Consider the following 23,076-nt stretch of genomic DNA (forward strand, 5'->3'; position numbering starts at 1 on the left):
CCAAATTACAATTTGGTGTGAGTTATCTGTACTAAAATACTGTTGGTAGACCAGACCTACACAAATATGGATAGCTTTCCGTCTTCTTGGTGTTTGGTCTAAATGAAAACTAGCCTAATTTACAGAAATCACAGTTCAGTTACATCATTCTGTCTGTAACTAGTCATTACACACTTCCTCTTCTCCAGCTTTGAGAATTACCCCTCTCTGCCAAGTTCTGCATCATCTAGGTTGCATTTTCATTTTGATTTGTCTGTGGTTTACCAGCATTGAGCATGGGGGTTTTACAAGCACTTAGTTTTTTATTTAGCAGACCAATCTTAACTGAACAGGGAGGCAAAAGAAACGATATCTGTAAAAGTGGTTCTGATGACTGTCCTTCTTTCATCATCATTACTCATGAATTCATTATTCTCTGTCTGCCGTGATGTCATTCAGGATAATTCAGGACAAATCTTATATTAGTGGTTGATGTGACACTTTGATATGCACATAAAATGTACTAGATTTATATATTCTCTGAATAAATTAGAGCTGTGCTTGTCTGTGCAGAATTCACCACCACAATATTAGGCTTGCCATTGTGTTGCTATGTAGGTGTTTTGAGTGTTTTTATGCACAAATTTGGTGGGTGTTCTTGGTTGTCAAGCTCTATGATATTATTTTCTCGAATTATTGCCCTGTTTGCACCTGGTATTAATGAGTTTTGGTTGATCCTATCACAAGTGGACACTAAATACAGGGTTTAACCACTTTCCACAACTTCCAGAGGTAGATGAAAACACATTTGAATTGCTTTCGTAGTGTAAACGCTCATGTGGTCGAATACATTCTAACAGCCACAAAAGACCGTCTTCTCTCCGCCTACTGACCTAATGCGTAACCATTATGGGAAGCGCACCAGCCAGACGGGATTTAAACTTTGTCGACTGAAGACCCAAGTTTGGTTTGAAGACGAAAAATGTACCAAGCACAATGTTCTCTCACCATTCCTGATTTCTAACACACACTCACAGCGTTCGGGGTGGACTATCATTGCAGAAACCAAAGCTGATGTTCTCCATTTGTTTTTGCATCGTCTCCTTTCGCATTCATATGTAAATTGTGTGAGCTTATTTCGTCCATTAGATCGAAAGATATACATTTACTCACCCATAGACCCTCCCCTCGAAGAAATCAGGACAGAAGTGGTTGAAAGTGGACAAAAGAGACGGATTAAAACACCAGGTGTAAACGGGAATGTGTCTCTCGTCTACTTGATCGACCAAAATGCATCTTAATACCAGATGTAAACAAGGCCTATGATTCGATTCCCGCCTTCAGTGTAAGTCCGACCCTGTGTCCGAATATGCACACTTCCCTTCTATATAGGTGAAAAACAGTATGTGAGATTATTAGTATGTTCAAATTCATAATATCCCATGAGACCATAGGAGAGGATCTGTGAATGGCAGTGAAGCGAGATGCAACTCTGTAGGTCACATGATAATGACAACACGCCTATTCATACTATTGAGACGTTTGTTTCTCATCAAATATAGTTGACAGTTATGCAATTTTTCACTTTTTTGATAGTTAGATTGCTTAGAAAAGTATATTTCCCCAACAAACGTACAATTTTAGGTATCATCCATGTTTGTAGCAAAAATGGCGCAGGACACTTAGCGAAATGGGTTTGTTCATATTTAGCAATAATGTCAACAATGTAGTCTTATCAAGTATTATTGAAATATTTGATGTATATGGAGTTGAAATTTAAATCAGTCCTCAAACATTGCTGTACAAAAGTTAAAGTTCAAATGAAATATTGAAACGCTCCAACAGTGTAGCTAACTGATTTCAGCTATGTTACAGATAGAAGTGAACGAAACATTGCTTCTAGTCTAGCTATGAGAACACTGCGGACATTACAATTATTTCCATGAGATTATTGAGTTTGTGGGAAATAAAAAAATAAAAAAAGATCAGAGGAGTGTGGGTGCAATAATTAGGCTACGTTAGCAAAAAAGCTCTTTTTTTTGGCACGGGTAGTCAGGACCTCAGCTCTGCATAATCCTTACACAGCTCGGTTTCTCTGGGATGACCATGTGGGCATCAAATTAGGTCGGTCCATAAAGACGACCCAACGGATCAATGTGCTTTCAGGGCAGCCGTGTTAACAAAGTGCTGCGCGTGCACTTCACAAAACCCTTGCGTGCCATTTCTGTTGATGAATGGGATCTGATCCACTGCGTTTCCTCAGTCGAGTGCAGTAGATTGAATCTGAAATGCTTTAAATGTGGATCATTGATGATTTCAGCTGTGACTCAGTGGCCTTTCAGAATGTGTTCACAGTACTTGATTACGCAAAGCATCTCGTAACCAGATTATTCATAATATGCTTTTGTTGGCTGCTATATGGCTCCTAAACAGCCTTGATTACCATGGATCAATGCACTTATCTTATAAGTTTGCTTAGTTTTCTTCTGATCCCCTGGCTTCAAAGTCAACACAAAAATGGCACCCAGAATCAAATGCCCAATTTCGACGACCAGCTTACATCTTCTTTTAGAAGTGACCCATATCCGATATCTGCATTTAGATTATACACTTGGCACAACAAACCAAGGTAGATGTACTGATTCGGAAAAGCTTAGGCCGAAAAGGAAGTAAAAATGGCGCGATTTGCAATGGATGCAGACGAAATGATAATACAAGGTTTTGCTTTCCGCACCATCTTTAAAGGTCAGCAAAACCTTGGGTTGAGCCCAAATTGAGCCATTGAAAAGAGTCATGTGATCACGGTTGGTGTCCACCTGAGTTGATGTCATTCGCCACCGTCACTTTTTCAATTGTCGCGTTCCCATTACAGATTTGCGCAAACCTTTTGTGATATTTTATAAATGTCGACATGTGACTAAAACGTATTTTCTTTCCTCTCTCGATAAGTCATTCCAAAAATCATGGCAACGGATGTTGTTCGGTTTACGTATATCCCAGCCACCGCACTAGTTTTATTTATAATCGAGCGAGACGTAGGCATGTTAAAGCTTTAATGGTGTTTCTCCCTCATATCTGCTTCAAGGTCTTGATAAATTGTGGCATTTCTTTGTTGTTTAGAATCCAGTATTCCTGTAATACGTTTGTCTTTTATTTGTTTAATAATGAAGAACTCTGTCTCGTCTTCTGTCCAAACCTACCTCGTCATCTTTAAAGAATGATCGACTTTTACGTACGTCAGGTGACCTGTAAATGCAGAAAAACTGTTTCCATTGCAGTTTTGCGAAATATTCCTTTTTCGAACTGCCTAAAAAAAACTCATGCGAGCGTAAAAACTTTTTTTGCGATATATGGGAGGTTTTGCGGAATGAACGTGTTTCCATTGGCCGTGTTTTCAATTCGCAATTTCAATTTGGAAAATTTTAAGGGTAATGGAAACACGGCTAATGACGTACATACTGACGGAAGATGTACATTTCAACTGACATGTACATACAGGCATTGACGGAAATATCCGATCTGTCCTCTTACATGGCAGACACAAATGCACATATCCAGTTCATATCAGACTTATTTCCACATATGAATGAGGCCTAAAACCGATCTGAGAGTATCGGAATCCTTGAGCTTTTTTCCTGCGTACACGTGGGTCAGATCCGATCTGTGCCACAAGGGCAGAAAAAATCCGAATTGGGTCACTTGAACCGTGTAATGTCGAGAGACTTTTCTCAGTCAAATTAGTTCCAGATAGATAAAGTCCTGTCTTCCAATTGTAATCATTTAATAACCTGCTTCACTCAAAAAGACATCACATTATGAAATAAAAGGACTTTAAAGGAATAGTTCACTTAAAAATGAAAATTCTGTCATCATTTACTCTCCCTCAAGTTGCTTCAAACCTGTATGAATTTCTTTCTTCTTATGAACACAAAAGAAGATATTTTGAAGAATGTCGGTAACCAAACAGTTTATGAACCCCTTTGACTTCCATAGTAGGAAAAAAAAAAAAATACTATGGTAGTCCATCAACTGTAGGTCACTGACATTCTTCAAAATATCTTCTTTTGTGTTCTTCATTCATACAGGTTTGAAACAACTGAAGTAAATGATGACAGAATTTTCATTATTAAGTGAACTATTCCTTTAAGGTTACTGTGATAGAAGTAGCTTTGCTCACAAGACTAGCTAGGTACTTTCAGAGTAATTCATAGTCCTTTTGCTACAAAAGTTCTTCTCTATCATCTGCCAACCAGCTCCACATCTGGAAGTCTTTAAGACTTACTTCTCTTTGCCAACTCAAGTCACTCCCACTTTCTCCAACACACACTCCATTCCCCTCTCTGCCTCTTTGTATTTACTTTAGTCCTTCTTTCCTGGAGCCGTTTCTGTGAGCGCACATGCTTTTAACAAGGTGCCCACTGTACCAGCATCCCATTTAAAATCCAATGAACATAAAGGTCAGGAGGTGGACTAAATGTATAGTTTTCTCTCGCTAATAGCTGCAATTGATATTCACATTGCAGTTGAGTGTGCAGTGAATGCTTAAGTGTTTCATGGAGGAAACATCTTCATACTTGACTCTTCAAACTCGCTTCTCACTGTTGAGAACATCTCTGAACTCGACCCAGATCAGGACATGAACTCTGTCCCTTTTCATTTGCGGCTAAACAAGACTCTGGACGATCCTGGAATTTCTGGCACTGCTTTTGTACGTTGGCTACCCTGATGGAAACATTTCAACTCTAAAATATACTTTCATTTTTGAATATGAAGTCTGCAAGCTAGTGCACTTGTCTTGTGTAGGTTATTTTTATCGTTCATGGATTTAGGATGGCAGTAAAGAGGAAAACACCATCTTGCATGGTCAGTGGAACTGTTTATGCATACTTCAAGCCAAAACCAAAGGCCCAGCTGTACAAAAAGCTAAGACTTCTCTACTAGCGGCTAAAAACATTTCAAGCTCCTTGAGCTCCTTAAAACATTTATTTTAGTCATTGGCATTAGCCTAACTCACATGTAACCTCATAAGTGACTGATATGGAACACACTAAATAGAGTGAAACAAAAATATATCACACTTTATGCGAAGTGCACTAGATGTTCGACACAATTGATTACAGTAAAGTTTTATGATAGCAAGTGGCTAAGCTAACAACATGGTGCTCTCTTGAGCATAAAATATATATATCGTACATAAATATTAGGTGAACCATTAATCACATACAAGACCTCACTTCATGAGGTGTTTTTTTCTTTTTCTTCTCAGGCTTGTCGTAATGTATTCTGGGATTACACTCAACTGTATCTAAGAGGGAGCTTCTAGCACAGTTTTAACACTACCATTTCTTGAACAGCATTCTGTGTCAAGACCGCATCTTTGATGCCTGAAAAAGCTGTCTAGCTTAGCAGCGCACTAGGTTTTGGGATAGAGCAGTTGAATGTCCTGTTTGCCTAGTGAAATCATGTTTGCAAAAAGCTTGGATACACTAATTAGTATAGGTTATCTCTTTGTAACGGTACTAGAACAGTTTGAATAAAGATAAACCCTTTGTTAACAACAAACGTTTGAGGAATTGTGGCTTTTCATGCAAATACTACAGCGTCAATAACGGAGGCAGTGTCGAGCGTTTCTGTGTTTCATTTGGAGGTTGTTTATGGAATCACAAGATTTAGTTTGGGACATAATCCTGTTGAAGTACTAGGGGATTGTTGGAAAGCAGGAGAGAAAGGCGGGTGAATAGCCAGCGGATTGAAGCCGGTCAGCACGAGGCATTGCATTTTTGGCGCTCCTGATTCAGCTGTAAACATTCTCATAGGTCAATCCTTTGCCTGTCGCCATGACAACTCCGACCCCAGACAGGAAATTAGGGGAAGAATGGGAAAATGGTCAACAACGACACGTGCAGGAGTTTAATGTTGGGGTGAATTATCGCGAGGAGAAAATGCAGCCTTGCATTTTCCAGCAGTGGAACGTTAAGAGGGGTGAAATGGAGTGATTATGGATGAATAGTTCTTCTTACTCACTGCAAAGTGTCAGAAAACTCGCATTGCAGTTTTTATGTGTCGCATACACGTTTAACTGTCAGAAGACAGCTACTAAAATAGCTGTTGGTGACAAAAATAGCCTTCAAAGCTCTTTTTTTTCCCACAAGAAATCTGCAACTTTATTACGTAGGCCTGCTTGTATTCATACATGTATTTGTTTTAATGCATACCCCATATTTTTGGATTTTAACAGCATCCTGAGATTATCAGCACACACTAAACAACTTTAATAATCAATTAATCCGCAATAAACAAAGAACAGAACTGCAGCTTTTATAATTTTAATATGCACCATATGCCATGTAGATATTATAAATAATATGTCCATATGCTTCCACCAACGGTTGCATATTATGATTTATCGTTTTGGCTTATAGTGGCAACATCTGTCATGATAGTTATGAGTAAAATAACCCATATTTAAATGTTCTTTTCAAACAAGACACATTCTTTCTTTTATCCCTGTGGTTCGTTTCTCTCTTTCGCTGACAGATCTTTTCACAATTGGAATTATCCTATGAAACTGTGTCTATCTCTCGTCTTGTCTTCAAATGCAGCAGGGAGGGTTTATTGCTGTCGATAAGCAGCCATTTGCAAACATTACTGTACTATTTAATTGCTCTGAATGGTAGCTCTCGCAGTAAATGGAAACTTGCTTGTGGAGGTATGCACATTAATGGCTCCAGTGTTGGGTTTGAGTTCTGCATCTGCCATTTTTAGTCTGCAAAGTGCAGTCTTAAAATAGTCTAAAACGTCTCCAAAATCCATTTAAACAAGATTCAGCGTGCTTTTGGTCATGTGTCTGTAATAGTTATTACGCTATTGTTGAGTGTTTATGATTAAGATGGAGGAGTAATTCTAATTTGTGTTGTTTAAAAAGACAATTAAACAAATAATAGTGTAAACAAGCACAGCAAAGTGGATACAGTGACCACAAAAATGATTTGGACACTTAAGTCACATTTAAAATTGTATAAATGTCGTAGCATTAGACAACAAACTACACATTAAAACACATTTGTAAGTTTGTCTTATAAACCTGCATGTCATATTGTATGTTTAAAGTTTCTAAGCAATATACGTGTTTTTACAGTAGCCAATGGAATCAATAATTGGAGTAAGCCCTCCATTTATGTCAATAAAAGCTCTTAAGGTCGTTTTAAAAACAAATGTAGTTGAATAAAAGTTTAATGAAGACAGAAGGTCAATATACAGGCAATAAAAGCTTAATTGCTGCTGAGAGGTTTTCTTTGAGTAATATCTATGGTGCTTTCTTTTCTCTTACGGTGCCCTCACAAGGTTTGCTGTCTGGTAAACCAAACTGCCCTGAGCTTTCCCACACGGGTTTCCTCAAGTCATGCCCGTTTCAGATGTACACCACAACAACAACAGGCACTCAGTTTGTTCTATATCTATACTACCATCAGAAAGATCAATTAGATTAAGAAATGATTCATTGAACCAAGCAGAAATCTTTGCTTGAGGACATTTTCCCAACACAAGTCTATTTCTTTATTTTCAGAGTCGTTTTTTATATGTATTTTGTAAAACATGCCCAGGCAGGAGAAATCTACAACATATTTTCAGTTATATAAAATAACATAGAAATATCTCATGCAGTAATCTACTATAAAAGCCTCTCACCCAAGTAGGAATTTACCCCGCGGGCAAAAAGACGCATGAAACAACTGGTAGAGAAAGAGAATCTTCCTTCATATTGAGAGTGTTCAGTGCCAACAGAAACCATTGACACATTATAGTTTATTAGAAATTACCCTGTCTTTAAAGCGTCATGAAACCCCCCTGTTTTAGCATTGATCATTCACACCTCAGGCTTGAAACATACTCAAGAAATGGGTGTGTAAAGCGGTGGAAGAGTACCCTGGTAATCCAGAGTTCTCGCGAGAGCACAAGTTGAATTTGCTCAGTTACTCTGGCGTTGAGTAATGATGCCCATTAAGTATGCCCTAGTATCCGACCTGCACCAATCACATCGGGTTATGTGATATAGGCGGACCAGAGGCGAGCTATACAGATGACGACAGCGCTGTGACATCAAAGTCATTAGTATACATTGCAAGTACACCAGTTGTTTGAAACGGCTTTGGCCGCTACAATGAACGAGTTAGACTTGGCTTTTTATCTAAAAGAGGAACAGAAGACGGCGCTCGAATCGTTCCTTTGCAAGAAGGGCGTTTTTGCTGTTTTGCCGACCGGATACGGCAAGAGTCTAATCTACCAGTTAGCTCCGCTGGTAGCTAAGCGTATGGGGCTTGTTGTGATTGGTCGTAGTGTTATCCAATTGCGTGCAGTGAGATTTTCAAACGAATGCTTGGTGCCGCCCCTCGAGCTGGCCGATATTCATTAGTCGATGCCAGACCATTAATCTTTCAGATTTAGGTCTGGATTTCCAGGCTAGTGGAAGAGTTGGGAAGAGGGTGGACAACAACCAATAAAATACAGACCTACAACACACTCATTATACAAATAAATATTCAAATATGAGCGGAGAAAAAAACGAGTTGGGGGCACCAATTAATTAAATGCCATATCGTATACCCCCAGAACACTTGAAATGTACGACACGTGTCGCATGGGATCATTCTGTGTGATACATTTGCGTCTTTTTTAAAAAGCTTGATGCTGGTCGCTATTCGCTGCCATAATATGGATGGGCTTGAGCAGGACTTTTTTTTGTGGTCCATAAAGAAAGAAGGACATACAGCATTAGAACAACACCAGTCTTAATTTTCATTTTAGGGCGAACTATCCCTTTAATAATAAGTTAATAAGTTCCCCTTGATAATAAACATAATATGATTGTTTTCATTGATGTGTAAACTGTACATCTCTGTTAACATCTCGAAAGTGTTTTAGGGTTTGATGAGCCTTTAAGATCATTAAACATTTCAGTTTAAATGATGTTTTATTAACAAATTGCGGGAGGAACACATTCAAATGACCTGTCCGATTAGCTTGAGAGGAGGCCTGTGTACACACATAGCAGACTCTCCTGTGTTCCTCGACTCACTATTGGCATGGTTCCTATCCCAGCCAGGGATATGGGGGGAGTACTTTGGGTTCGGGCCAGATTCTGAGCTCAGAGTCCTCCCATCGGACAGCACGACAAAAACACACATCCTTTATCTGATTATTTGTAAGTGTGAACCGGTGAACTGAAAGTAAGTTGAAGTTGAAGTAAAAGTTGTTTGCGCAGTAACGTTCCCGCATTCTCTTTCTTGTTGTTCAGTGTGATTGTATCTGATTTGCATGAGAGACGTTGAGGCACGTTTTGTCTTTGCTGTTGTGGAGGACAAACTGAATGTTCTTGATCTTTCTTTTCTGGTGGCCTGGAGGAACAGCCTGTTACTGAGGACAGATTTAGCCTGATTATTGCGTTGAGACCCTGGTCAACCTGATTTTGGACAGGGTTGTTAAGTTGGACACAGCTCAGACATTGAGGAAGCTTGCCATAAATCGTGTAAATGCAACTTTTAGAGCTTGGTGTCCAGCTGGACACTTTTAAAGGACACCATTGTCCTGACCCTCGATGGTTGTCAGAGGTCAGTCATATGTCAGTCGCTTATCTCAGGAGATGTCGGTTTCTTGCATTTCTAGTTATAATAAATGTAAAATTCAAACATCTGCCCCACTTTAAGTGCACAGAAGAGCAATCTCAAAATGCACCTGTTTTTGAAGAAAAATATCATTAAGCAATAGGACACGAGACTCAGTGTGATTTTATCCCTGTTAAGGTGTAGGCAAGCTCTGAATTGGGAAAACACTTTTAACATGGTAAAATGAGTGTAAATAAGGGGCATCTCATCATGGCGTGTTGTTTTTGTTGGCATTTTAGAAAAATCTGTATGATAAGGGACACAAATGTTCAATAAATAATTGATAATAATGATAATTAAATGTAATTAATACAAAATAATGATACTTTAAAATAATATATCTTTAATCTATATATAATCTTTATAGCTTCTGCTTATTATAAGGTAAACAAACAAACAAACAAACAAATGAATTGGCACTAAATATTGTTTGAAAATTTGAGACGAGACTATCACAGCTATGTTTGAAATTGGTTGCCCAAAGAAATGGTAAAATATACAGTTTAGTTATCAGTACACAAACATATTTAACCAAATGATGCCACCATCTCAACTAAATGATTCCAGAGAGCTGTGTAATAAGTAAACAGTTAATGAATATATTAATTAATTAATTAATCCATGACTTAATGAATATGTCACTTAAACCTTCACCTTTTTGTTGCATTTATGCTCTTTTTTGTTGTTTTTGTTGATCAAGTAGCACAAAAAAAAAAAGCTTAATTTGTGAAAATCTGAAAGTCTCTCTTAATTGATTCTTTGTCTTTTAGTGTGAAGGCCTTTGTTCTCAAATGTACATCTCAGTGTCTCTTTGTCGCTCTGCTAATTGGCTGGGGACAGACTTATGACTGGACACCTTTGTCTGTGGTTATGATACCAAGCTGTGCTTGTGGACGCGTGCGGGAGAAAGACGTCGCATCTGTCCTTCTGCATGCAATGAGACATCTGCAAGTCAGGCTTAAACGGGGACAAAGCCAGCGTTATGACCCTACTTTAATTAACCCGCACTCATTAAAGCAAGTCTGAGCTATTTAGTAAATGATGAAAGTATAATGACTCTTACGCCTTTGGCTCAGTGCACGTATACAGCACTTCGGACATCAGGAGAGTTTGTTGGGCCCAAGGGATGTGTTTAAAGGAAGTCCTCCAGACACAAGTCCAGAAGGCCACGCCAATTGAGAAATTGATCTACTCAATGTTTCATGTTTTGCCTGAACATAAACAAAGTTTTTTCTAAATCGCATTTGAGTTTTAAAATGCACTAATGAGCTCTTTCATTAGCGTATTGTTAAAATCAAACCTGTTTTACAGGACAACTTCAGAAGAATGGCCTCAACAGGTTCAGAAGAGTTTGCCAGTACCTGTTGTACTAGCAACTCATAAATAACCGGTGAGGAGAGACCACACAAAGACCCTGTGGCCCCCTGTAGATCCGAAGTAACAGCGTGCCGATTGCTTTTCCAGGAAAACATCTTTCAGTAATTCCAAATAACTTGGAATAGTTGATCTTGATGTTAAAGATAACAGAACCACTGTTTGCCTTGCTGGCTTTCCAAATCATCGCAATGTACATGATATTTGCATAATGTTATCCATAAGATTTTTGTTACTGGAGATTATTGTTTTTATGGCCCCGTGTTCTTGTGGCCTTCACTTTCGTGTGTCTGTATGGTCCACAAGACGGTATCCCAAGATAGTGTCCCATTTTTAATTTTATGATTCAAATTGTTGCTCCTGAACGCCAACAGTTCATGTGGCATTATGTCACCAAAGCGTGGACTCCACCAAAGAGGACAGCAAGAACTGAGGGTGAAATTTTGGATATGACCTAAGGTGCTCACACTAATAGTTAGGTTTTCTAACTAGGTCAGCTAAGGATTTCTCATCCTGGTCTAGTGGTCTAAGTTGTGCTTGCCAAGCCTCAACGTCTGTCCACATTTGCGTCTTGAATACCCATTAAGCCAGATTGCAAGGTTGAAACAGATGGGAGTTAAAGGTCTACACTCTCCTGGGGTCTAGATCAAGACCATGCCTCATTAACAGTGGTTACTTTTACTTTTAAGGGTCTCTAATTTTTCTTGAAAGAATCAATCAATCTTTGTCTAAACAAAGGTTGATTTGTCCTTTGTTTTTAAACAAAGTGTTGGTAGATGTTGGTACAAAACATGTTAAGGACATCTATTTTTCAAATTTTGTTCAGGAATTCTAGTTGAGGTTGGGTTTTTGTAAACTCACAGAGTGTATTCCTTGTATTCTAAGATTATCACCCTTCAAAATGAGGACAGACTTGGCTCGTCTCACGTAGCCTGAAAGCGAGTCCAAGCCCTTCTCTCAATCATCTTTGGAAGCACTGTTAGTCCTCAGCCAGGTTCTTGCCAGGCAGAGTTGATGTAGTAACCACAAAGGGCTCATAACGTTATACTGAAACTCGTGGGAAAATGGAGAAAATAATTTTCAGAGGTTTCTTGGGAGAGTGGGAAAGAGTAGGGAAGCAGTTATTCAACATTGAGAAAGAAAGAAAATATCCACTGCCGCATTTCCTGTTAAAGTGCTGGGATCCTCATAAATGATGCTTTTTTTTTATAACTCTGTTTATCTTACATGTGTAATTGAGCAGTTGTGGAGCCTCTTGCTTTGTGCTAACAGCGCTCCATAGACACATAGCTGTAGAAATCACCTGCTTTTATGTGAGAAACGCTGCTGCCTGTGAGAAACCATGCTGTTGGATCACAAGTCTGGCACAGTCGGCCTCCTACAATAACAGAGAAGAGGTAATTAGCACTTCCTGCTTTTACTCTAAAAGAGAATTACATGAACCATATGGAAAGGAAAGACTGGAATATAGGCCCTGTTTAGACATGATCTCCACTGATCAGATCAAAAGTTGTCAGGTGAGAGTTTACACCTGCTACAAACATGCATTTACTCTCACAACGGATTTTATTGAAGGGGTGGTATCTGTTTTTGTGACTATGTATAACTTAATAGGTTTCACTCTGCATGTAGAAAATATTTTCCCAACTTAAATGCAGCAGAATTGACATTAGCCAGAGTTAAACAGTCCCATAAATATGCTGTCTTACTTTTACACTGCAAAACAAGATATTTCTCATATTTACTTTTATTCTTTTTATCTTAATCATTCCACTAACAACACTTTCAAACCATTGAACAAAAATTTTACCTTTAAGGGTAAAACAGCTTGTCACTGGGACAGTGCCCTTAAAGAGACCCTAATGCTGCATATTAGTACCTTAAAGTAGTAATACATATGCTTAAGGTGCTAATATAAACCTTTTAGGAATAATAAGGAACAAAGATGTAGGGCTGCCCCCTAATAGTTGACTAAACGTTAGTCAACTAGAAGAGGCTTAGTCGACCAAGATTTTATTATTTGCAGAAAAAAACTCCACAGGACGTGATTAAGTCACGCAGTCCAAGTCAAAAGTCCATGACACAGTTCGGTGGGTCCTTGTAATTACAGTATGTCGGGCAGGAAATCCAAACATTCACCTTTCATCCATAAACCTCAAATATAGCTTATGTTTATCATTTGAAACATGTATGTAGCAACTTTGCGTGTCCACTCTCTCTAACGTTAACCTAGATAAATGTGCGCTATTATTAGGCACATATCCAAGTGTTCGTGCGGATTGTGGAAGGCAGCAAAAGTATAGCACGCTTTACTATAGACACAGTGTTATCACCATGGGAAAATCTCAGAGTAAAACTGTGAATCGAATCGAAAACAAATACTCTCTGATTATGTAATCCATATGAAAGGTGCATTTATATAGGCACGTTCACAATACTGCAGAGATGACGAGTCAGCATCGTCAACTTTGCAGCCGACACTGACTCAGAAAACACTAGTTTATTAATAGACAATTAAAATGTCTCCTTGCTATTTTTTTCCGACACATTCAAAATCATTACTTTTGCCAGTGCTTTGCGGCAAGCTTTATGTGTGCGCTTGAGCGCAAGGCATATATTCTACCCCCCAGTATATAAGTAGGCTAATTAAATTAACATAAACACGTGATTAGTCAGCTAATGGCTTAAATGAACGACCACTAGTCGACTAGAAAAAAATTTAGTCAGGGGCAGCAATACAAAGATGTCCCTTTGAGAGTACTGCCCTGTGAAAAGCTGTTGCACATCTAAAGTTTAAATTTTTGCACATTTCTCTTCTGAGAGTGCATCATTTGTCTTAAATGTTATCTTAAGTCTAAGATTAGCATTCAGGATTTGTACCATCCCCCAATTCTACAGCATCCTGCTATTAGGACACATCAGAGCAGACTGATAATTAAAGTGTCAAAGAAAGCATTAGACCAACTAGCTTAGAAGAAATAAAGCAGGCTAATGTCCCATGAGACTATGCCACCATTTAGCACGCAGTCAACCTAAGGCTCAGCTTTTCATCCTATGCATATCTGCTGTTTATTTAAGAACAACAGCTAAGAAGTATAATGGCAAAGGGCATCTGGGTAGGCTACGCTATTAGCACTTTGTCAGTTCTGAACGGAGCGGGGAAATGAAGACAAATTTGGAGCAGGGAGCTAGCTGTTTGCACAGACGCTAGCTGTGGTAATAAAAGAAGGATGCTAACCCTCCAGTCCTATTTTTGTGTTATTTGGGTGGCTTGTATAACGGGCTGAGATGTTTGTGTAGTTTGTGTAGTCAGTGCTTTATGTGGTAAGGAAATAGTAAATATTTTTAGTCACTAAACCAAGCTAACTAAACCAATCTAGCCTACATAATAACACAGCAATTTCAATAAAACCCCCAAAAACTACTAACAAGCTAACCTCACATTTCTTTTTTATGAAAAAGGCTGTCAAATCTCTTAAAATTGTTTAATACTGTAATAATCCGTCAGACACTATTAAGTCATAAAAGCAGATCTTAGACTGGAAAAATATTAAACAAAATGGTTTGACCTTTTCTTTACCCCGTACTAGCCAGGAAACGCCTATAACATAACCATCTATGCTCTGAAATGTCTGTAGGAAGCAAACAGGATTTTTCAAGGGAGTATGTCTTGCCTCAAGGCCTTATTTTGAGTATTTTGTGGCAAAGGCAGATGGGTAGGTTTTAGAAGGAGCAGTCTTCCCTAAATGCATTTTTTCCCATCTGGCCTGAATGGGGTTTCTGTGGGTGGTCCCACAGGCCTCTGGGTTATAGCTTTCCAGCTCTGAGCAAACGTGAAATAGCCTTAAGATTCTGAGATAAATCGTGTCAATTCTCTTTGAATTACTGCATTATTTGGGAAGAAATCTTAAACCAGTTAACATCTGCATCCTCGAACAAGACCTTCAGTACTGCTGATTTCGGATTCATGATTCTAAGATGTTGATTAACAAATAAACTATCTAATTTAAATAAAGGATCTGGATTTAGAATCCTTCATGACAGTCCACAAGTTTTAATTCCTTCTCCCCAACTAATCGGCCAGTCTGAAGGAAAAGCAGTGCCGGTTCCCCTGAGACCAGAACACGTTTCCTTCCGTTCTGTCTTCTGTCCGAGAATGGGGGTGTGGTGACACGGTGGTATTTGAATGAGCACGTCTGTGTTTACCCTAATGTGTTTGTTTGTGATGGTGAGGAATGGCGAGAATAGTTGGCATTTAGGAATGTTACAATTAGAGCCACTCCAAGAGGCACCTGTAGCGATGGCAGCTGGGTCCACACTATGGTCAGACTGTGGAATTCTGAAACAGGTGTATCCAAGAGAAATATGACAGACATTTATTGGCATGCATGATATGTTTGCAGTGCCTGTCCAGTGCAAGTTATGCAATAACAGCTTGCTCTCGTCAAGCAGGCATGATCAGTGTGGCACCTGACCAATGTTTAGAATGGAAGACAGAAGGCCCCCCCATAGAGATAGAAGTCATTGTTTTTAATGTAGGATGCCAAATCAGAATTAGCATTATAAAAACCACGATAATCAGAATTTGTCTCAGTATGTCAGGATGGGTGCCAGCCAAATTTTGTGGCAGGTGGCTTTTTAGAAATACTGGATTTCCCATAGGGAAGTCTTAAATTAGCGCCTAAAGTTACTCCAAGGTTCCAGACCCTTTCTTGGCTTTAAAGATGGATGCTTTGATTTGTGTGTTTAGATGTTTCTGGAGACTGTGGTGGTGTCCACCTGCATCACCCTGAGTTGGAAATGTGTAGTGGGGTGGATGGGAGTTTGGGAGAGTGGCCGATGGGAGCTCACAGGGAGATCAAGAATTAGGGGAGGAAGGGGGAGGGTACAAAAGTGAGCAGAAACCCCCTAGGAAACCACGATGAGGGGGAGGGTTGGGCCAGTGATTGAGAGTCTGAGATTTATCTCATTAGCCCTGTCCAGGTTCTTCTGCACCACCAGGTTACCAGCCAAGACTTCATTCATATTGTTCTTGCTCCATAGGATATTTATCAGTGGTTCTTCCTCTTTAGCTCCGTCAGGACTTGCTTAGGTTGCTTCCAATCTGAAGACCGTCTTCTTCCTGTTTAGCAGGTCCTTCTGGTTCTTTGTGATCCATGGCCTGTTCTTGAGAACATAGTCTTGTAAAATAGTCATTGAGTCCCTCAAAGTCGTCACCACATGACTAAACATGTCCCAATATGTCTCTTTCAAGAATCCACCCTTTATCCAGTTTCTCACGGTTCAGATGTTTTCAGGCAGGCACCGGATGACTGGTTTGTATGTTTGGATAATCTACCAAGTTGTGGTTCAGTCTGTCCATGGATGGTAAAGAGTTTTATGCTTTTTGACATTGGTGTACAGCAGGTCTGGGTCTTGTTTTCTCTGGTTGTGCAAGCCACAAACTCAAAGAAAGTTGTAAGGGTGGAGAACGGTGAAAGTTTAAAACCGCAGAGATGGCAATGAGTGTGTTTGAATGATTTGTGGTGAGTTTGCAAACCACACTATTGCCTCTGTAGCAGGTCCACTCCCTATTTTTTTGTCATTCTCTCTCAAGCTCCTGTCTGCTCACAGATATTGATGTCCACGCAAGCACAACCGCAAAGTTTGGAGCCTCAGCTCTTTGCCAGGTTTCTTTTAAGCACATGGAACTACATTTTTATTCTTGATAGTTCCAAGTCAGCAGTAAGGATCTATTATGATATTGATAGTGATCAGGTATGGTCTGTATTTTGTCTGGGTGTTTTGTAACCAGACGGCAACTACCCTTCATTGGCGTCAGCATGTCAACTGTACCTTCAATATGGGTGCGTATGTATACAAAGAACGCAGGTTAAGCAGCTGTTGTTGTTTTTTGCTAGAAAACCCTTTTCATAGTAGTCCCCTCCCCTGTCTGATGTTATTACATTACATGTTGATTGTAAAATGATGTTTGCATGTCACTGCAGTTCGTAAACTCTTGCATAAATAAAATTGCAGAACTTAAGACTTACAGTTACTCAGAGGAATGAGGTAAGCTAATTGAAGACATATAAGGATTACATTTTCAGCTTCAAATAACAAACCTTCTGAACCAAAATTTTAGCAGTGAGTGTCTGGAGTTGAAACAATGATATGTTGATATGTGATATGTTGATATGTTGAACATGTTTGGGTGGACTGCCACAAAGAAGCTTTGTTTCACTGCATGCAAAGGGGGCTGCTTTCCGTGCTGATGGCTACACTGGAGTGAGACAGAATGTTTGACTCATTTAGGTGTGAAGGTCAGAGGTCAGAGGCTTAGGGTGTCGGGATGATTTTTCACATCTGTGAGTTTCCCTCAGGCCTAAAGAATCAAGATACACCCTCCTGTCATGGATTGTGGGGGATTCTGGTAGATTTTTGACTTTCTTTTAATGGAAACCCCCTTTAATAAGCAGTACATGGTTTAAGGAAAGTACGGTCTGTTATTTTTTTACTTTTCTCTCGAGAAGAGATCCAATTATCCATTAATTATAAAATAAAGATTTTAACTACTTTTACTGGAAATGTAATAAAATAGACCAAGCAGAGTGGTACTCAGACTGGGCTGAACATAACTTATGTAATTACTGGCAGTATATTAAATGCAGTATAATTGGTCTGAATATCACTGACTTTGTGCCAGGAAAGTGAGGTTTGGGTCTTTCCTGATATGAACAAGGTTTCCACTATAAAATGGTGAACAACCATTACAAGATTTGCCTGTGATGTTTCGACCAAATCCTATTAGTAATTTCTATTGCAATATTTAAGATCTTAAGAGAACATACAGTATGAGCAATTATTGCAGCCTGCTGATTCTTGTAACTGCATGTTTTTATGTGCAAGAAAACAGAATGATAACTAGATTTTTTTTTGTTTTCTGTGCTTGTCCTGTTAAATGCTTTTTGTAAATAATGCCCATTGACTCACCATGTCAAAGCATGACCCTTGAGTTCATCTGTGACACTGAAACAACAAAACAGATGTATTCAATTACTTGTAGTTTAAACATTATGCAAACTTTAAATATACAGTACCCCTGTGTTTTCATAAATGACACTAAAGGACTACAAAGAATTCATAGTCCTACTGAAACAGTCGTCTCATGTGTTCAGCAAATGTCTGTGTCCAGCAAATGTGTTAACTCATAGATATTCTTGTTTAATGAAGTGGCAGGCCTTGAAACCAGACATCTGAAGGAAGAAGTATAGCGTGAGTAAGCGTGTGCGAGGTAAAGAGGGGAAAAAAAATCAACATTTGACACTATGCTATATTTCCATTCATCCATGCTGAAGTTCCAAGTCCATCAGATTTGCCATTGCTCAATCGCTCGGAGGCTGAACAGCAGGCACATTGTGTTCGGTCTCTCTTAATAGGGAAGTTGTGTTCCAGAGGCGACTACAACACAGTGTTTCTATACATCGGATGGGTAAAGGGTGAAATCAGTGAGGCAAGTGTCACTATTGATGTTGCTTTTGTAACTGGCCCTACTCAGACCCCTCTGAGCGGGATTCGAAGCAGTGTCACTGGCGTGGGAGGTGGGTGCACTAACAAGAACACTAAAGATGGCAGCCGCTATCGTCAGTCGCTAGTGCACCACTTGAGGCCGGGGGAGTGAGGTTTACTTGCATAGCTCTTACTAGCTGGCCTCCGTTACACTCACCCCCCAAACAATCACTCCCATCAGGGTCACGGCACCAATATAACTGGCCTTACTGACACCATTCCAAGTGGGATTTGAACCAGTGTCGCCGGCATGGTAGGCAGGTGCAATCGCTGATGGCTTCTTGAGGCCAGGGGAGTGAGGTTTACTCACTAGTTGGCCGCTGTGGTTTGAACAGACTGTTTACCGTTAATATTAAACTTAGCTAATCTAAAGACCAGTACATTATATAAATCTGAGGGCCTTTGCAAAACTCCCTGTGGTGGTTTTTAAAAGGCAAGCACTACCCATATTTTATTCAAAAAATGAAGAAATGAAAAAAATAGATTTGAGCAAGATGTGGAGTAAAATCTATTACCTGTAACATGAGAACAATGAAGTAATTTGTGGTAATTTCTTGTAAACATGAAAAGAAACCACTGGCTCCATAGTTGGTATGAATCTATAAAGAAAGAGCTACATGAGGAAAGAAGCCATATTGTAATAAATTTTAATATTTGTTCAGCTTATGATGGTAGATCTTTCAAAGCAAAGTCAGAGGATCACGAGAAGAGATTCCTTAATCTCAACAAAACCACAAAGCCTCTTGGGAACTACTGCATATTGTGTGCTCCATCATTTCGGATATCCAAGCATGTTTTCTTCCCTTAGGGTTTTTGTTTTTATTATTTATTTATCTTTAGAGACACACATCTGCTTGACTGACTGGATTAGTGGCAAAAACGTGTCACACGGCTGCTGAAAAGATTCCAAACGTATCTAAAAGCTCTCCTGAGGTGTGACGGGACGCAGGGCAGTCAGTCTTCCTCACTGTGATTAATTAGCCTGGCAAGCATGTGTGAAGTGATCAGTGCCTGCCGATGTGGACTCTAATGATGTAACCCAGAACGCTCAGATGCAGATAAGACTCAATCTGAACTAGACACATGCTTAGTTATTTTTGCCTACTGTATAAATGACCAACCACAGTCACACAGCTGACCACCCTCAAATTTCTCAGTTGCTATAGCTAGACTGTTAGCGCTACTTTAAATATCATCAAACATCCATATTAAGCAATATGCTTACTTTTTGTGTGCATATTTTCCATATTTGAGATTTTTTGACATTTTGTATAAACATTTGTATAATCATTACAATTTAATTTGTCATTTTTACACCAACTTTATAGTCAAATTTACAAGGATGGTTTATTATCTAGTGCCGGTGTTTTCGTATCTGTTAGCTATTAGCTAGTCAAGCCACATTTATTTATATAGCGCTTTTTACAATACAGATTGTTTCAAAGCAGCTTTACAGAGATAACAGGAAAATAATGCAACAAAGTTTGTTTCCAGAAGAAAATAGCATCACAGTCCAGCTTAAGTAAGTTCATTGATGTTTCATTTTTGTTGTAAAAAACATATTAATTTAGTTCATATAATGCATAAGTGAATACACCCATGCTAAAGTTGACTAAAAAGAGGAATAAAAAATCATATTTTGGAAATTGAACTTAATGCCTTAATTAAAAAAATTAGGAAAAATCCAACCTTTAAGGACACCAATTTTCTTTGTGAATGAATAATGTATCGTAAATAAATAAATGTTCTTCCTTAAAATACATGGTGCATAAGTGAGTACACCCCTATGTTAAATTCCCATAGAGGCAGGCAGATTTTTATTTTTAAGTATTTTTTTTTATTTATTTTTTAGGATACTATGCATCCTGATAAAGTTCCCTTGGCCTTTGGAATTAAAATAGCCCCACATCATCACACAGCCTTCACCATACCTAGAGATTGGCATGGTTTTATTTCAGTTAGCCTAATAGCTAGTTTGATTTGCATTGAGTGATGATCTTATGGAAAGTACCCCATGCCAATCTCTAGGTATGGTGAAGGCTATGTGATGATGTGGGGCTATTTTAATTCCAAAGGCCAAGGGAACTTTATCAGGATGCATAGTATCCTAAAAAAAAAAAAAAAAAAAAACTTAAAAATAAAAATCTGCCTGCCTCTATGGGAATTTAACATAGGGGTGTACTCACTTATGCACCATGTATTTTAAGGAAGAACATTTATTTATTTACGATACATTATTCATTCACAAAGAAAATTGGTGTCCTTAAAGGTTGGATTTTTCCTAATTTTTTAAATTAAGGCATTAAGTTCAATTTCCAAAATATGATTTTTTATTCCTCTTTTTAGTCAACTTTAGCATGGGTGTCTAAACTTATGCATACCACTGTAAATATATATATATATATATATAGCCGCTCTGGAGATAACCGTGATGTCATCGTCCAGCTCAGTTCAGTTCTCATATAATGGTGTCAATGCAGACAGATCAATATTATTGTTGAATATTAAAATAAATGTTAAATTTAATGTCCCCAACTAATTCAGATCTCAGGTCAGATCAAAGTGTTAAATATGGTATGAATTAGCGGAATATCAAACATGTGAAACGGCAATATACATAAATATTGACTTGTTTTGTATAAATTATGAATCATTTATATAGCGTCACTAGCTATGTTTCCATCCAAAGTTGAAATATCGCATAAAACATTTGTGAATAAAGCAGCGTTTGCATCCCATGTGTTCAAGAGAACAAAATCATCACTCCCTTGAAAATTGGCACAATATTTGTAATAAAAATGGAAGTTGCTGCAATCGGGGAAGCCGCTGTGGCTCGTTTTTCCTCCATCATGAATGACTTGCGTCTCAGAGCGCGCAGACGAAACGTAATACACTCTGTCATGCAATCTTTCATGCGTTTGGGATTTGAGCCAACATTTGAGATGCTGTGCAATGAAACTGATCCGCTGGTTAGTCCAGTTATCCCATCACATCCACTGTTGAGGCAAAGTCACATGAGTTTTTTTGTTGAGAATCGAGGGATTTATTAAGTTAATGTGTTTCTATCGTAGTTTATGCGCATGTCTTAAACTATCCACCTAAAAGTATCCACCTCAATTGAGAATTTATGCGAATCTTGGCGTTTCCACCCAGCATTTTTTATGGGATATTCCAAAATGCGCATAGAAATAGGTGGATGGAAACATAATGAATGTATTTTATCTCGATATTTATTCATATTTAGTATTTAGCAAGGTCTTTCAAGTTTATCTAGCTTCTGTGTTTAGCAATCTATTAACTACTGTTGTATGCTGCATCTCTCTTTTGTGGTGAAAGTTATTAAATACCGTCACTTAATGAATTGGCTTCTATAGAAGTCATCATTTTTTTAAGACTAAGTCATATTTAGTATTTCGTATTGTAATTGTTGTTAGAATCAGACATAATAGGTGACATTTACTGCATTTTTTTATATTTACGCCAACTTTACTATGCTACTTTACATCTTCATCGTTAGCTTATCTGTTAGTTACTGTTTTGTGACAGATCTCAGGTCATGTTAACATATTAATACAATTACTAAATACATTAAAGACCCCTGACCTCATGAACAGCTGTTTTTAGGTGCAGTTAACATTAGCCATGTGGAAAAATTTACGGTCGACATCTGGACTTCTGTGTGGGCAGCACGGGTCAAAAACAGGTTGCACATATTAAAACATTTGTGGCTTTTTTTTATAGATTGTGTTTTAATCTTGAATGACTATCATCTCAGAGGCCATTTTATTTCAGCCGGAAATGACTGAAGTGCTGACCAAGGCTGTTATGAAAGAAGAGCTTGTTTTTGAAGCAGGTGGCCTCCGTTGAATGTGAAAGGCCACTTAGACATCAGAGAATCAGGCCTCTGGGCCCATAAAGGAGAGAGACCTCGGCATTTAACACACATAGGAACAACCGACACGCGTTAGACCAAACACATCTTTAATTCCAGACCAATTATCCATCAGGAATGCACTCTGTGCTGACACCGCTGCTGTTACTGAGAGAGTGTTAGGGCTTCTTTAAGAAAAAGACTTGAACAAGAATTTCAGTAAATACACCCAAATAAAGAGGTCTGTTGTTGGTCTAGTTCCTGGTGTGAAGAAACTCTAAAATTGATTTTCACCTACACTTAAATAGCATCTCTGTCTGTTTTTCTTTTTCTCTGGTCGCACTTTTTTCCCAGAAGTGCACGAGGGAAGGAGATTCTTTGTGTGTGAGTGTGTTGGGATGGGCTGTGGGAAAGGCAGGCGTGTGTTCAGACGAGGCGTGTACTCATGGGAGATTTCTCGCTTGTGCTGCCAGTTTCTAAACTTACAGAAGCTCGACTAGCCGTGCTCTCATGGTGCGAGAGCGAAAATTATGTGCGAAGTGCTAAGAATACATGGAAATAGAGTAGATTGGATGCTTACATAATGTCAATCATTCATAGCACAAAATACTGCATAAATATTAGTGTGACACCTAAACTGTG

At 38.7% G+C, this 23,076-nt stretch overlaps 1 protein-coding gene across 1 annotated transcript in view; it reads left to right on the forward strand.

Moving 5' to 3' along the window:
- The window catches only part of abtb2b (ankyrin repeat and BTB (POZ) domain containing 2b), a 57,817-nt gene that overhangs the window by 2,125 nt on the left and 32,616 nt on the right, over positions 1 to 23,076 (forward strand). The window lies entirely within an intron of this gene.

Source organism: Rutilus rutilus (assembly GCF_951802725.1).
Source record: "Rutilus rutilus genome assembly, chromosome: 23".
NCBI lineage: Eukaryota > Metazoa > Chordata > Actinopteri > Cypriniformes > Leuciscidae > Rutilus > Rutilus rutilus.